The following is a 14,690-nucleotide window of genomic DNA, read 5'->3' on the forward strand; positions in this document are numbered from 1 at the left end:
GGTTTTTTGTCCTTGTGATAGTTTGCTGAGAATGATGGTTTCCAGCTTCATCCATGTCCCTACAAAGGACATGAACTCATCATTTCTTATGGCTGCATAGTATTTCATGGTGTATATGTGCCACATTTTCTTAATCCGGTCTATCGTTGTTGGATATTTAGGTTGGTTCCAAGTCTTTGCTGTTGTGAATAGTGCCTCAATAAATATACATGTGCATGTGTCTTTATAGCAGCATGATTTATAATCCCTTGGGTATATACCCAGTAATGGGATGGCTGAGTCAAATGGGATTTCTAGTTCTAGATCCCTGAGGAATTGCCACACTGACTTCCACAATGGCTGAACTAGTTTACAGTCCCACCAACAGTGTAAAAGTGTTCCTCTTTCTCCACATCCTCTCCAGCACCTGTTGTTCCCTGACTTTTTAATGATCTCCATTCTAACTGGTGTGAGATGGTATCTCATTGTGGTTTTGATTTGCATTTCTCTGATGGCCAGTGATGATGAGCATTTTTTCATGTGTCTTTTGGCTGCATAAATGTCTTCTTTTTTTTTTCTTTTTTAATTTAATTTTATTATTCTTATACTTTAAGTTTAGGGTACATGTGCACAATGTGCAGGTTAGTTACATATGTATACATGCGCCATGCTGGTGTGCTGCACCCATTAACTTATCATTTAGCATTAGGTATATTTCCTAATGCTATCCCTCCCCCCTCCCCCCCACCCCATAAATGTCTTCTTTTGAGAAGTGTCTGTTCATGTCCTTCGCCAACTTGTCGATGGGGTTGTTTGTTTTTTTCTTGTAAATTTGTTTGAGTTCATTGTAGATTCTGGATATTAGTCCTTTGTCAGATGAGTAGATTGCAAAAATTTTCTCCCATTCTGTAGGTTGCCTGTTCACTCTGATGGTAGTTTCTTTTGCTGTGCAGAAGCTCTTTAGTTTAATTAGATCCCATTTGTCAATTTTGTCTTTTGTTGTCATTGCTTTTGGTGTTTTAGACATGAAGTCCTTGCCCATGCCTATGTCCTGAATGGTATTGCCTAGGTTTTCTTCTAGGGTTTTTATGGTTTTAGGTCTAACATTGAAATCTTTAATCCATCTTGAATTAATTTTTGTATAAAGTGTAAGGAAGGGATCCAGTTTCAGCTTTCTACATATGGCTAGCCAGTTTTCCCAGCACCATTTATTCAATAGGGAATCCTTTCCCCATTGCTTGTTTTTGTCAGGTTTGTCAAAGATCAGATGGTTGTAGACATGCGGCGTTATTTCTGAGGGCTCTGTTCTGTTCCATTGGTCTATATCTCTATTTTGGTATCAGTACCATGCTGTTTTGATTACTGTAGCCTTGTAGTATAGTTTGAAGTCACGTAGTGTGATGCCTCCAGCTTTGCTCTTTTGGCTTAGGATTGACTTGGCAATGCAGGCTCTTTTTTGGTTCCATATGAACTTTAAAGTAGTTTTTTCCAATTGTGTGAAGAAACTCATTGGTAGCTTGATGGGGATGGCATTGAGTCTATAAATTACCTTGGGCAGTATGGCCATTTTCATGATATTGATTCTTCCTACCCATGAGCATGGAATGTTCTTCCATTTGTTTGTATCCTCTTTTATTTCCTTGAGCAGTGGTTTGTAGTTCTCCTTGAAGAGGTCCTTCACATCCCTTGTAAGTTGGATTCCTAGGTATTTTATTCTCTTTGAAGCAATTGTGAATGGGAGTTCATTCATGATTTGGCTCTCTGTTTGTCTGTTATTGGTGTATAAGAATGCTTGTGATTTTTGCACACTGGTTTTGTATCCTGAGACTTTGCTGAAGTTGCTTATCAGCTTAATGAGATTTTGGGCTGAGATGATGGGGTTTTCTAGATATACAACCATGTCATCTGCAACAGGGACAATTTGACTTCCTCTTTTCCTAATTGAATACCCTTTATTTCCTTCTCCTGGGGAGGGAGGCTTTCAATGCTTCTCAAGTCATGCTGCATTGGTGAATTTTAGGTGTCAATTTCACTGGGTTAAGGTATACCTAGATAACTGGGTGTATTTGTGGGGGTGTTTCCAAAGGAGGTTGGCATATGAGTTGGTGGACTGAGTGGGGAACATTCTTCTTCATTGTGTGTGAGCATCATGCAATTGGCTAGGTACAAGACAGAATAAAACAGCAGAGGAAAGGTGAATTCACATTCTCTGTCTCCTAAAACTAGCACATCATTCCCCCGCCCATGTGTTACAGTATCTTTGGTGTGACAGTTTTCTGGCCTGAAATCTCTGGCCAGTGGCACCTTTGCCTGAGTTTTGCTCAGGTCCCTTGGGCTTGTTTCACCCACTCGGTCTGACAAATACACTTGGCTCATGCTACCGGCCTGGATCCCATGCCTGCCAAGGGCAAGTCAGGCATGGAGCCACAAGGGGTGGCTGAGTGAACATGGAGTCTGGTCACTGCACAGTCAGACACGCTGGCTGCTGCAGCTGAATGGGCAGCTCCAGGTGCCAGTATGGGTGCCAGCTCTCTGCAAGGCTGCAGCTGGACCAAGTGAACTGCAAGCAGCTTCCTTGGCTGGCACTGGGGAATGCAGTGGAGCCTGGAATCTCAGAGATGCCAGGCACTGCAGGATCCCAAAGAGGGAGTCACAGTCCTGGCTCTGGGAGCTCCCAAATCTGGGCTCCCTGAGGGGCCATAGCTCTTGTCTCTTCACCTGCAATGTGGGGAGCAAGGGGCATGTTTCAGCCTTGTTTGTATTATAGCTTTTTTAGCTCCACCATTCAGCGGGTCCAGAGCTCTTGTTCTGTGACTAGGTATGCAGATAAGTGGAGGGTGAGCAAGATGAAGAAGAGCTTTATTGAGCAATAGAACAGCTCACAGGAGACCTGCAGGAGGCAGCTCCTTTTTGCAGCCAGGGTGTCCCTATGAGTGTTCAGCTCCTAGCAGAGAGGAGACCCTGGAGTGGGAAGTTCCTCTCTGCAGGCAGGTTGTCCTGTGGTCTCTGAAGCTCTCAGCAGAGAGGAGGTCCTGGGATGGTTTTTTCCTCTCTGCAGGCAAGCCATCCCATCCATCTCATCATCTCCCCAGCTCCTGGCAGAGAGGAGGCCCTGGAGTGGTAGCTCCTCTCTGCTGCTGGTCATCCTAATGTCTCCTGCTATCAGCAGAGAGGGTAGCTCCTCTCTGCAGCAGGTCTGCCCATCATCTGCTCTTCTCTGGCTGAGCCTGGGGCTTTTATGGGCCTCAGAGGGGAGGAGGAACATGCTGATTGGTCCATTGGTGGCCATGGGTGGGCCTGGAAAATGCACCACCAGTTCCCACTCTGGTCCCTGGGACAGGCAGCCTGGCCCTTGGCCTTCAGGCCCTCCTAGGCCTGAAGGTGGGGTCTCACCAGGGACCCATCCCCTTCCACCCAGGAATCTGTCTACCTCCTGCTGCTGTTCATGGTGCCCCTCACCTGGAGATGGGAGCAGGCACTGACAGCAGGGGGAAGCCAGGCAGTGGGGGCAGGTGCTTCAAAGCCTTTGAGGGCAGGGGGGCCTTCCAAGGCCCCCCAAGAGTGCAGGGATGCCATGGTTTGAGTGGCTGCAGCTGTGGGTGGTGGGGGCAGCCCCTGCCTGCTCCTGGCCCCCCAAGAGCACAGGGAGGCTCATTTCTGCAGCCACAACTTGGGCAGTTGCAGCCTCTTTTTCCTGGGCTCTGAGGAGTGGGAGACCCAGGTCTGTAGCCATGATTTGGGCGGTTGCAGTGGCACCTGGGGAGCTCCCACCCCAACTTGGAAGGGGCAGGGCTACCACTTGTCCCTGGCTCCTGCCAACTCCAGGGCACATGCAGCCTCACTGCATCTCTCTGCTGCAGTTGGCCTGATGGCAGCAACAGGCCATGTGAAGCAGCTACTGCCATCACTTGGACATTGAAAATACAGGTTCTCATGTGTTTGGACTCTGGGACTTGTACCCCTGAGTTCTCAGGCCTTTAACTTTCCCAGTTTTGAGGTTTTGGACTTCTCAGCCACATTACTGGCATCCCAAGGTCTCCAGCTTGCAGACAGCCTATCAAGGGACTTCTCAGCCTCTATATAATCTCGTGAGTCAATTCTCATGATAAATGCCCTCTTTCTATCTATTATCTATCTATCTATCCACCATCATTATCTATCATCTATGTATCTATCTATCTATCTATCTATCTATTATCTATCTATCTATCTATCATCTATCTTCATCACCACCATCATTATTATTATTATCTATTATCTATCTATCTATCTATCTATCATCTATCCATTCATCTGTATAGCTGTCCATCCTGTTGGTTCTGTCTCTCTGGAGAACTTGACCAATATACATGCCAGGAACAGAATAACTGAAGCAGAATAATGGCCCTGAGGTTGAACATCCCCATTTGACATGTATCCAGTACTGAAGTAGATGAGAGAGAGACAACCTTGTGTATATGGATGTGTAAATATGTGACACCTAAAATGGATAGTGGAGTGAAAAAGTGTGGTGTGCATTGTGTGTGTGTGTAGGGTGGGAGGAGAAAGGCTGGGGATTGGGAGGAGGGTCTTGATGTGGTGAGCTATTAGAGACAGGAGTGCCTTTATTAAAAATATGGTTATTTGTATGTTAACAACCCTCTGAATTCTGGCTGTACAATTGATATTTTAAAATATTCTCATGTCTACATAGAGCTGGATGGTTTTTATTTTTTATTGGATATATGTTATTTTCCCAAATGAGGCTTTAGATGAGGAGTTTATGAAGGAAAGGGCTTGATTGAACCAAACAGCAAATAGGAGCTCTAATAACCTCTTCCATTCTTTGAGTTAAAAATGTTTCTAAAGCCAAACTAGAATTCCTCTTTGTGTTACTAGCTAAGCTCAGTTAATTAAACTGAGCTATTTTTCTCTCTTTGTCTCCCAGTATTTTGCTGAGGGATTCCCTTCACCCCCTCACAATAGACGCTGAGTATTGCCTTGGACAGGAAACATTCTGTTTCTTTTTCTTCTCTTCTTCTCCTCCCCTCCCCTCTTCTTCCTCCCCAGATGCCTCCATCATTTTCTTTCAATACGCATTTGGCTTTCAGCTGCTTGTTTCAGGAGGTTTGCTTGGAGTCCCTGAGCTTGGACAAGTCTTAGTGCAGTATTTGTGATTAGCCCTTAAGAACTGAAATGAACTCTTCCAAGGGAGGAGTGCCTCTTGATGTCTTCTTCAGCACAGCAGAATGTGGAGTGCAGCTATGAAAAACTTTCATGGTGCTACTTGTGCCACAGCTCCCTCCAGTTAGACACTGTAATATCAAGTGGGCACTCTTCCCAGGGAAGTCATCTCAGCCAAATTACATGTGTTTCTCTCTTAGCTTTAAGTTATTATTATTTTTCAGCCTCCTGTCTCTCCTTAAATCCAACATTATCTTGTATCCCTCCAAGAAACTCAGCCTTTATTTTGCAGTTTGCAGAAAATTATGGAAAAGGTTAGATGGGGAATTCCTTTATAATCACTTTAAAAGCCAGATTGTTAGGATGGAAAAAACTGGGATTTTCAAATAAAAACCAAGAAGCTGATAGGATTATGTTTGAGGAGTTGTTGACCAGTGGGTACCATGGTGCAGTGTAGTTTTGAGGATAGAATGGAGTATCTATGTTTCCTCAACCTCTATTTTTCTAAAATAAAGGTGTCTTTTAGTTTGTTGTCTTCTTCATATAAAAGCAATACATACTTGAAACTATGCAGTGAAGCAGTTTCCCATCTCACTTAGAGTAAAAGCCAGAATCCTTCTCATGGTCTATAAGACCTTGTCACCTTTCTGACCCAATCTTTTTCTCTTCTCCCTATTGCTCACTCTGCTCTAGGAATATTGTTTCCTCACTTAGGCTATGCATGTTCATGCCTCAAAGACTTTACACTGAGAGAAAACTCCTCTTCCAGACAGTTCCATGACTATCTCATTTCTTGCAGATCTCTGCTCAAATATCACCTTATCAATGAGGCCTTTCTCAACTGCCACATATTAAAGAACCCCCTCCCCACAGCACCATGCCCTCTTTACTTCCCCTTTTAAACCATAGCACCCATCACCATCTGATGCATCGTATTTTTACTTGTTTATGATCTTTCTTCTCTCACTGGAATGTAAACTCCTTCTATTGCTAAAACAGCACTGGCACTAGGAGGCATTCAATAAATATTATTTGCATGAATGAAGGCATAGTACTCATGAATTAATGAGCATGAACTGTGCTTTTTCAACCCAGATGAGTATGTGGCTTGCTTGTACTTAGTTTGGGTCAAGAACCAGGATATTCTATCATTTATAAACATTTTAAAATCAGAAGCATATAGATTATCAGTCAGAGCTTGGTCAGTAAAACAGAAGTTACTCTAGGTATTTAAAGTAAGAAGAAGTTTAATCAAGGAAATCAAAGTCCAGCACAATTGGAGATTTACGTTGAGAGGCTGGGGAAGCAAAGGTAAGAAAGGTTGCTTCCAGGAAACCTGAAAGAACAGGCTTTAGGAGGCTGTCATCAGTAGTCTCAGCTGACTCCTGTGTGGAGAATTGGGTGGCTCTCAGGAGAATGCCTGAAGGCCTCAGGTAAAATCCCTGCCACACCTGCTATCTGCTGATATCTACACACTGATCTACAGCTTAGGGAAAAATGTTCTTATTTTCTATCCCCAAAATCTCAAACAAGTGCTTCTTATTGGCCAAATCTCACTGAGCTCTACAGTTAGATTCCCAAAGGAGTATGGGAACTGCAGTTTTTGAGCTTCTCAACTCTGCACTATAGAGCAGAGCTTAGAAGGATGGAGTGGTTCTGATTTTTAACAGACAATATCCAGCACAGATTATTTATTCATTGATTAGGAAACTACTCTCATTTTATGATTTATATAGTTTATTCATGCCAGTCTTCAGCTATCTGACATTTGCAAAGGAAAAATTTTAAATCTCATCCTGGGGGACCTAGGGTTATTCTACCTAACATCATAAGATCTATCCTGCACTCCTCTCTCCTGCCCCAAGTAATACTTCCAAATGTGCCTCTAGAAATGACTGTCTAGGATTATGCGAGATTGCTGAATTCTCATCTCTTTCAATTGCAGAATGTATTTGTGTTTTCTTTACTGGAACTCCTAAGAGATGATTCTTTCACCTTCCCACACTCTCTCCCATTCCCTAACAAGTATGCTCTTTCCACCTGACCATGCTCTGGGGCTACATAAACCCAGGTTTCAGTTGCTTACAGGTGTGACTGAAGCCAGTGGGCCAGTGGCACCATACATCTGAGTCTCCAATTTTCACCGATGATCTAGATCAGCCTGAGGTATGTAGGCAGGAAGGGGTGCTGCACCATGGGGCAGGTTTCATAACACCCCACTGGGAACAGAGCAGACAAAGTAAATATTATCCTGACTTGCTATTAGAGAGGAAATGAGGCAGAAGAACTTGCCAATGATGGCATGGTTGATGTGGGGCTCACTCTCTCTCCTGGTGAGTCAGCAGCAGCCCTGCTGAGAATACATCTTAGGAAGGCAGCTCCCATTCCATTTTGCACAGACGACTGTAATACATTTGAGGCACATCATTGGAAACCAGTGCTCAAAAATAGAACCAGCCTCATCTATAAATTGCTTATAGGCATTTTCCATAGTCCTACGATGTCATGTTAAAGGGCTTCCAGACAGATACTGCCCATATATTTGACTGGAGATTGTGAGTCAGTTCAACAAAAGAAAATATCTTGAACTTCCAGGTAATAGAAACATTAAGTTTGCAGCACTCTAGTTAGCCTGGAGTGGCCCGGCAACAGGAAACAACATCTGTGCGCCATACTTCCTCCCAACATGCCAGCACAATACGTGTCTTTCTTCACATAGTGACCAACTTGATCTTTCACTTTCCCGTTTGAAATTACGATTACTTACTTAGAAATATCCTAAAATCAAAGCAACGGACTTGAATTTTATAGAGCATGTCAATTTTCTTCTCTCATCACAAAAACTGTATTATGACTTTTTGAATGCATGTCTTGATTACCAATTTGATTCTTCAGGGTCCTATTCAATGTAAGGACAACAGAAATTTCAGAGACAAGCATATGGTACTCTTTTACACTTTGTAATTGGCAATCAACAGAGTTGGATACTTTTCCTGAAAAAGATACCTCCTTCATGAAATGAGACCTATTGACACTGTCTGACTTCAGTTCCTTTATTATATCACCTTGGTGATTGCAGAAGTCACTGATTTTATTCTCTGTATTGTACTCTATTCCTATTTGATTTCTGAGAACCCTTCTCCGCTAAACTGTCATTAGCCTCCCTAAGCCATTCACCCCCGCACAAAGACTCCTTCCCTCTACATTAGGACACTTCCAATAGTATGTGACACTAACATATAAATGTTCTTGTTTATTTTAACCTCAAGATTCCTCAACTATGTGATCTCTTTGTATGACTTTATTTCTTGGACTCTTCTGCTGTGCTTAATTCCTTGAAATCTAGTTTTTGCACTTGCTACTTTCCTAAAACATCATCATTCATTCTCTAAGCTCTATAGTGACTATCCTGTTTACAAACTTAATAGTCTTTTCTGTATATCATTTCTGACATATTTGCCAAAGTTGACTATCCTGAGGCTTAGTGTAACTGTATAGCACACCAACCTTAAACTCAGTGACATGGAACAGCAACCACGTATTACTGCTCACTCTTTTTGTAGGTTGCTTGGGAATTGGTTGATATAGGACAAATTTCTGTGGTGGCTCTTGCTTCAGCTCATGGCTGCTGGGGTAGCTTTGCTTTATGTTAATGCCATCCAGAGAGGCTCTTCTGCACATCCTCTTTTTATGACCAACAAGCAAGCTGGGGCATGTTCTTCTCATGGAAATGGTAGAGATACAAAAACTGAGTGGAAACATGTAAAGCCTCACAAGGCTAGGCATGGAGCTAGCACAATCACTTCTTTACACACAACATTGGCCAAAACAAGTCACATGGATAAACCCAAAGTTTAAGGCTGGAGCACTACAACCATTGCCAAGGTAAAAGTGTAGATGTAGGTAGTGGTGGAGAGTTGAAGCCATTCCTTCAGTCTGTCATGTCTGACACACTCTCCTACTTTGGCTTTTGTGTCTCCACATCATTCTGAGTCTCTTCCTAGGTTTCTGATGACCTTCCACTAGATCCTCTAATTATGAAACTGGATTTTCAGCAATACTCTGTCTCTTGTCCTATCCTCCTATCTTTATCAATAAGATGCTTAAATTCAATTAGTATCTCAATGTTGAAGTACCTCTCAGGTCTCTACCCCAAGCCCTATTTTCTCATCAATTTTATTTTGTTTATTTTACTAATACTTTAGTTTGTACAATTCACTGTTACCCTAGTTTCAACAATTTAAAAAAGCAATTTATTGTCTTTCACCTAAAAGCATCTTTCTCTCTTATTTCCTTTGACCCTTTCCAGTGGTTACACCATTACACTTCTTTATCCTTTACATTCCTTATCATGCTTCATATTAGGTCTTAACACATTTTCTTAAGAAATTACTATTCTTTTCTTCCTAAAATGGCCCATACTTTCTTAGCCCCTGACCCCCAGTCAAATTCCATCCCCATCCTTCAAGGCTTAACAAAACATGGTCAATTTTTCTGCAAAGGTACCTTCTCTGACATCTCTAGACTTCTTTGGTTTTCTTTGCTTTCGAACTCCACAACTATTTTCAATCTATATTATGAGATTATCAATATTATCAATCATCAATTTGTCAATTCAATTTTCTCTGGTATAATTTGTTTTGTTCAATTTACATATATATCTATTCTCCGCAAACAGACTATAAACCAAAGAGACAATGTGTTGCATTAAGGCAGTGTAGGATTTGGAGACAAACAAACTTGGTGTGAGTCATATTCAGCTTCTTATTACCTGTGTGCCTTGAGAAAATTATTTAAAGTCACTGAGCATCAGTTTTTGCCTCTATAAAAAATGGGTTATTTACACTGAAAAATCTTGCAGAAGAATAAAAGAGATCATGTATTGAAAGTACTCAGTACACAATACACTCTCAATAATATTTTGGTTTTCTTTCCATTTTTCTGTCTTTTTGTCTCCCATAGCTTCTTCTTGTGTTTAATATTCCTATGTTCTACTTACATGTATTCATTCCCTCTCTTTAATTCTAAAGCAAATTCCTCAAGGAAAAAATCTATGCATTTTATATCAACATAGTTATTTGCATATACAGAAGACCTAAATTATGTGACCTGAAGTCTATATGTATTATGAAATTTTTTAAAAAGCCTGGCCAGGCATGGATGGTGGTCCACGCCTGTAATCCCAGCACTTTGGGAGGCTGAGGCGGGCAGATCATGAAGTCAGGAGATTGAGACCATCCTGGCTAACATGGTGAAACCCCATCTCTAATAAAAATACAAAAAAATTAGCCGGGTGTGGTGGCAAGCGCCTGTAGTCCCAGCTACTGAGGAGGCTGAGGCAGGAGAATGGCGTGAACCCTGGAGGCAGAGCTTGCAGTGAGCTGAGATCACGCCACTGCACTCCAGCCTGGGCAATAGAGCGAGGCTCCATCTCAAAAAATAAAAATAAAACAATAAAACAATAATAATAATAATAATAATAAGCTTCCAAGGTTTCTAGAAAAGTCTTGCTTGTATTAGTAGAGCCCAGTGAATTGTGAAATAACTATAGTTTCTATTGAATATTTCCAGTTATCTTGTTTTGTATGATTATTCCCCCCTGCCCTGTTAAGGAATCAAGTCAACTTCTTCCCATAAAACATTTCTTAAAGAGTATCTGATGTTGGTCATTCCTAGCTCTGTGTAAATTTTAGCCTGAGTATTTCTTCCTCCAAGTGCCTTCCTAACAATTTATTCATTCATTCATTCATTTTGCTATTGATCAATGGCTTTTCTTGGCCGATAGAGATTATGCCAGTATGGGCCACATCATACATGGATAGTTGGGTTCAAAAATGCCCAACACCCTCATTCTCTTCAATCCACTGAGACAGAGCAATTCCTGCCTCCCCCTCATTCCCGGCCACTATCAGCAATTTAAGAAAATGTTATTTTCCCCATGACCTTAGTGAAAGCTTCTTGTCTGGTTTGTAGCTTTGTGGCTGACACAAAATTGGGAAAAATAGAATTCAAAGTGCTGTTAGTAAGACAGAATGGACAGAAGGCTGAAATCAAACCAATAAGGTAAAACTCAAGAGACAAACACCAATATTCAGTACAAAATAAGCTTAATCTTATAACATTATATATAAACAAACAAGACAACAACAAAAAAATGAACACATTGAGATGCTGTTACTAAAGTACAAGTTATTCCTTGTTAGTGGAAACCCTATCCCATTTTACCCTGTCACATCTGGGGCACTGCATTAATTCTGCATGCAACACACCAGAAAGATCACTGACAAACTGGGAGCAATTAGAGGACAGCAGCCAGAGAATGGAGGATCTAGAAACCCTTCACCGTAAGAGGCACAAGACAGATAGGACCTAGTTGCCCCTGATTATCAGGAGGTCTGCCTTGCTGGATAAAGAGTAGCCTTGCTTTATTTTGACCCATAGGGCAGAACTGGCACTGTCCAAAAATGAAAGGTCTGTCTTTTAGGGTTTTGAATTCCCTGTCTCTAAAATTTCAACCTAGAGCTCTAGGGGACACTTAAAAGTGACTCCTTACATTTAGTCGTTGTCAGGCATTGGTATAAGCATTTCACATATCTGTCTATCATCTGTCTGTCTATCTATCTATCTATCTATCTATCTATCTATCTATATCTATCTAATTCTCACAACAACTCTTAAAGTCAGGTATGAGCATTATTCCCATTTTAGAGGTAAAGGGACTGAGGCTCAGAGAGTTTGTTGCCCAAGGTCATATAGCTAATTAGGGGCAGAGCTGGGATTTGAATGTAGGCATTTCTTTACCATCTGTCTCTAAAAGGTGGTCAAGATTTTGAGTTGCCTTTCACCTCTAAGTCTTGTTAACAGAGATTATTCTTATTACAAAAGTAACAGTTAAAAATCCATCCATGCTTCATCTGTGATTTACATACCTTGTAAAGACTTATTTGAATCATGCATATTTTAAGTACTATCTGGTGGTAGAGCACAAGTAACATACAAGTTGGGGCATAAAATTGATTTCCTCTTTCTTTGCAAGTTACTGCACATCCAAATGGGTCGTAACATACCCTTACTCCCTCTTGAATCACACAGTAAACCTTGAAGTTCTTTTTTTTTTTCTTTGAGATGGAGTTTTGCTCTTGTTGCCCAGGCTAGAGTACAATGGCACGATCTTGGCTCACTGCAACCTCTGCCTCCCGGGTTCAAGTGATTCTCCTGCCTCAACCTCCCGAGTAGCTGGGATTACAGGCATGCGCCACCACACCTGGCTAATTTTGTATTTTAAGTAGAGACGGGGTTTCTCCATGTTGGTCAGGCTGGTCTCAAACTCCTGACCTCAGGTGATCCGCCCACCTCGGCCTCCCAAAGTGCTGGGATTACAGGTGTGAGCCACCGCACCCAGCCAACCTTGATCTAAATCTCTGTGAATTATTAGCATTGCTTTGAAATATTCACATGGGAGAAGAGAAGGAAAGTATACTGGTATTTGGTGAGCTTTTTCTGGAAGCCAGAAATGGTCTTTGGAGACATATGTATATTATATCACTTAATGAACTTAACAAGCTAATGAGCTACATATTATTCCCATTTTATAGATGAGTAAAGTAAATCTCAGAGGAACCCACCTAACACTGCTATTAAGTTGCAGAGGCTACATTTGGACTCAGGCATGTGGTGCCAAAACATGCTTTTCAAACTGTAGCAAATTGTTTCTCAAACACAAACACTAGGGCATCTACTGTGGGCTTGACCAAGTCCAAGAGCACCACCGGGTTTATTTGTTATCTTGTTGGCCCTTTAAGAATACTTTCAGAGAAAGAAAAGAGACACACGCCTTAACAGAGATTATATGAGACAGGCCATCTTAAACAGATTGACAGCAACACTTGGTCTATCTATAGCCTGAGAGTGGCTGAGGCTTGAGGAAGAAAGAGAGAAAGGGTGGAAAAGAGGAGGCTTCAAAGTCAAACCTGACAAGGGAAAATCCCTGGACCCCTGAACATTCAACCTCCCTCCCCCTTCTCCAGTCCTAGCTGAGTCTGCCCAGCAACACTTTCCTGTTGGTCCCCACACACCACGTGGTACATTTCCTTAAATGCCTGCTTTCCTTCTCTTTTCTTACTAGAATCATCCAGAAAAGGGGGCACAGCTTGCTCTACTGCATCAGGCCACCTCAGTGTGCTGCTAAATGGCTCCATCATGTGGGAAAGACCCACACTTTTATATTAGTTATCTATTGCTGTATAACAAGTTACCTCAAAATTTAGTGGCTTAAAACAACAAAATGTTTATTTCACAGTTTCTGTAGGTTAGGAATCTGGGAGGGAGTTAGCTGGGTAGTTCTGGATTAGGATCTCTCATGAAGCTGCAGCCAAGGAATTGATCAAGTCTGCAGTCTCTGAATGCTTAATGAGCTGAAGGAACTACTTCCAAGATCATGCACTTGAATTTTAGTTCCTTGCTATGGAGGCTTCTCCGTAGACCTACCAGGAGTATGGTTTTCCCTAGAGCAAGTATCAAGTAACAAGGGGGTGTCGGGGGTAGGGGAAGGGGGATAAAATGGAATTTAAAATAATAACCTAATCTTGGAAGTGATACACCATTATTTCTGTCATGTTATCCGTCACCCAGATAAACCCTCAAAAAATGCAGGAAGGGATTTTACAAAGGTGTGAATATCAGAAAGCAGAAGTCAATGGGGTCATCTTTGAGGCTGGCTACCACATGTGCCATTGGTGGACTTTACAATCCTATGGGACCTTCAGTTAAAATGCAGGTGTTTCCAGAGAGGGTTAGCATATCACAGGCCATTCGGTAATTAACCAAGTAGCTGCAACCATGAAAAGCAGAGTTTATATGGGTAAGCTGTGTGTGGAGGGTTGATAGGAGGTACAAGAAAAAATTTTCTTTGGAGTTTTGGAGGAGGGACAGCGGGGAAGAATCTATTTATGGGAGAGAGTATTAGGATGGTGCAATGATAAAGTCACCAAAAAGCAGGGTCCTGTTTAAGGGGAGGAAATAGACTAAGGGGAGTCTTTGCAAACGTCAGCCACAGAGACTTTGGTGGTTGCACCCACAGTGTTTGTACAGAAATGGAGAAAAAAACAGGTGCTGCGGCTCACTGCTGGTTAATTAAATGTTGATTCCAAGGCAGCTTGTGGAATATGTGCACTATATATTATTCTCAGTTTGGTTTTTCTTCTTTTTAAAAAAATCACACATTTCAATTAACCTTCAAGCCCTTGCTGGGGCTTTGAAAGAACTTAATTGGCCTGCAGGGATTGGAACACACAACAGCCAAAGAAAAGCTACATCTCAGTTGTTTTCACTCCAAGGACTTATAAAATTGAAATTATTGTTTTATTTCATTCTTTGAAGCCCAGAGCTACATGTAAATTCATATTTGGAACTGGCAGAAGCATCCTTGAATACTTAAGTGAGGATCACAAAAAGGTATTTAAGCAGCAAGTTATATGTGAGTATTTAATACTTGAATTTTATATTCATCTGGTATCTTTGAGTTTGCAATAAGAATAGTACTCTCCCAC

This window comes from Pan troglodytes, chromosome 2 (assembly GCF_028858775.2).
Source record: "Pan troglodytes isolate AG18354 chromosome 2, NHGRI_mPanTro3-v2.0_pri, whole genome shotgun sequence".
Classification (NCBI taxonomy): Eukaryota; Metazoa; Chordata; class Mammalia; order Primates; family Hominidae; genus Pan; species Pan troglodytes.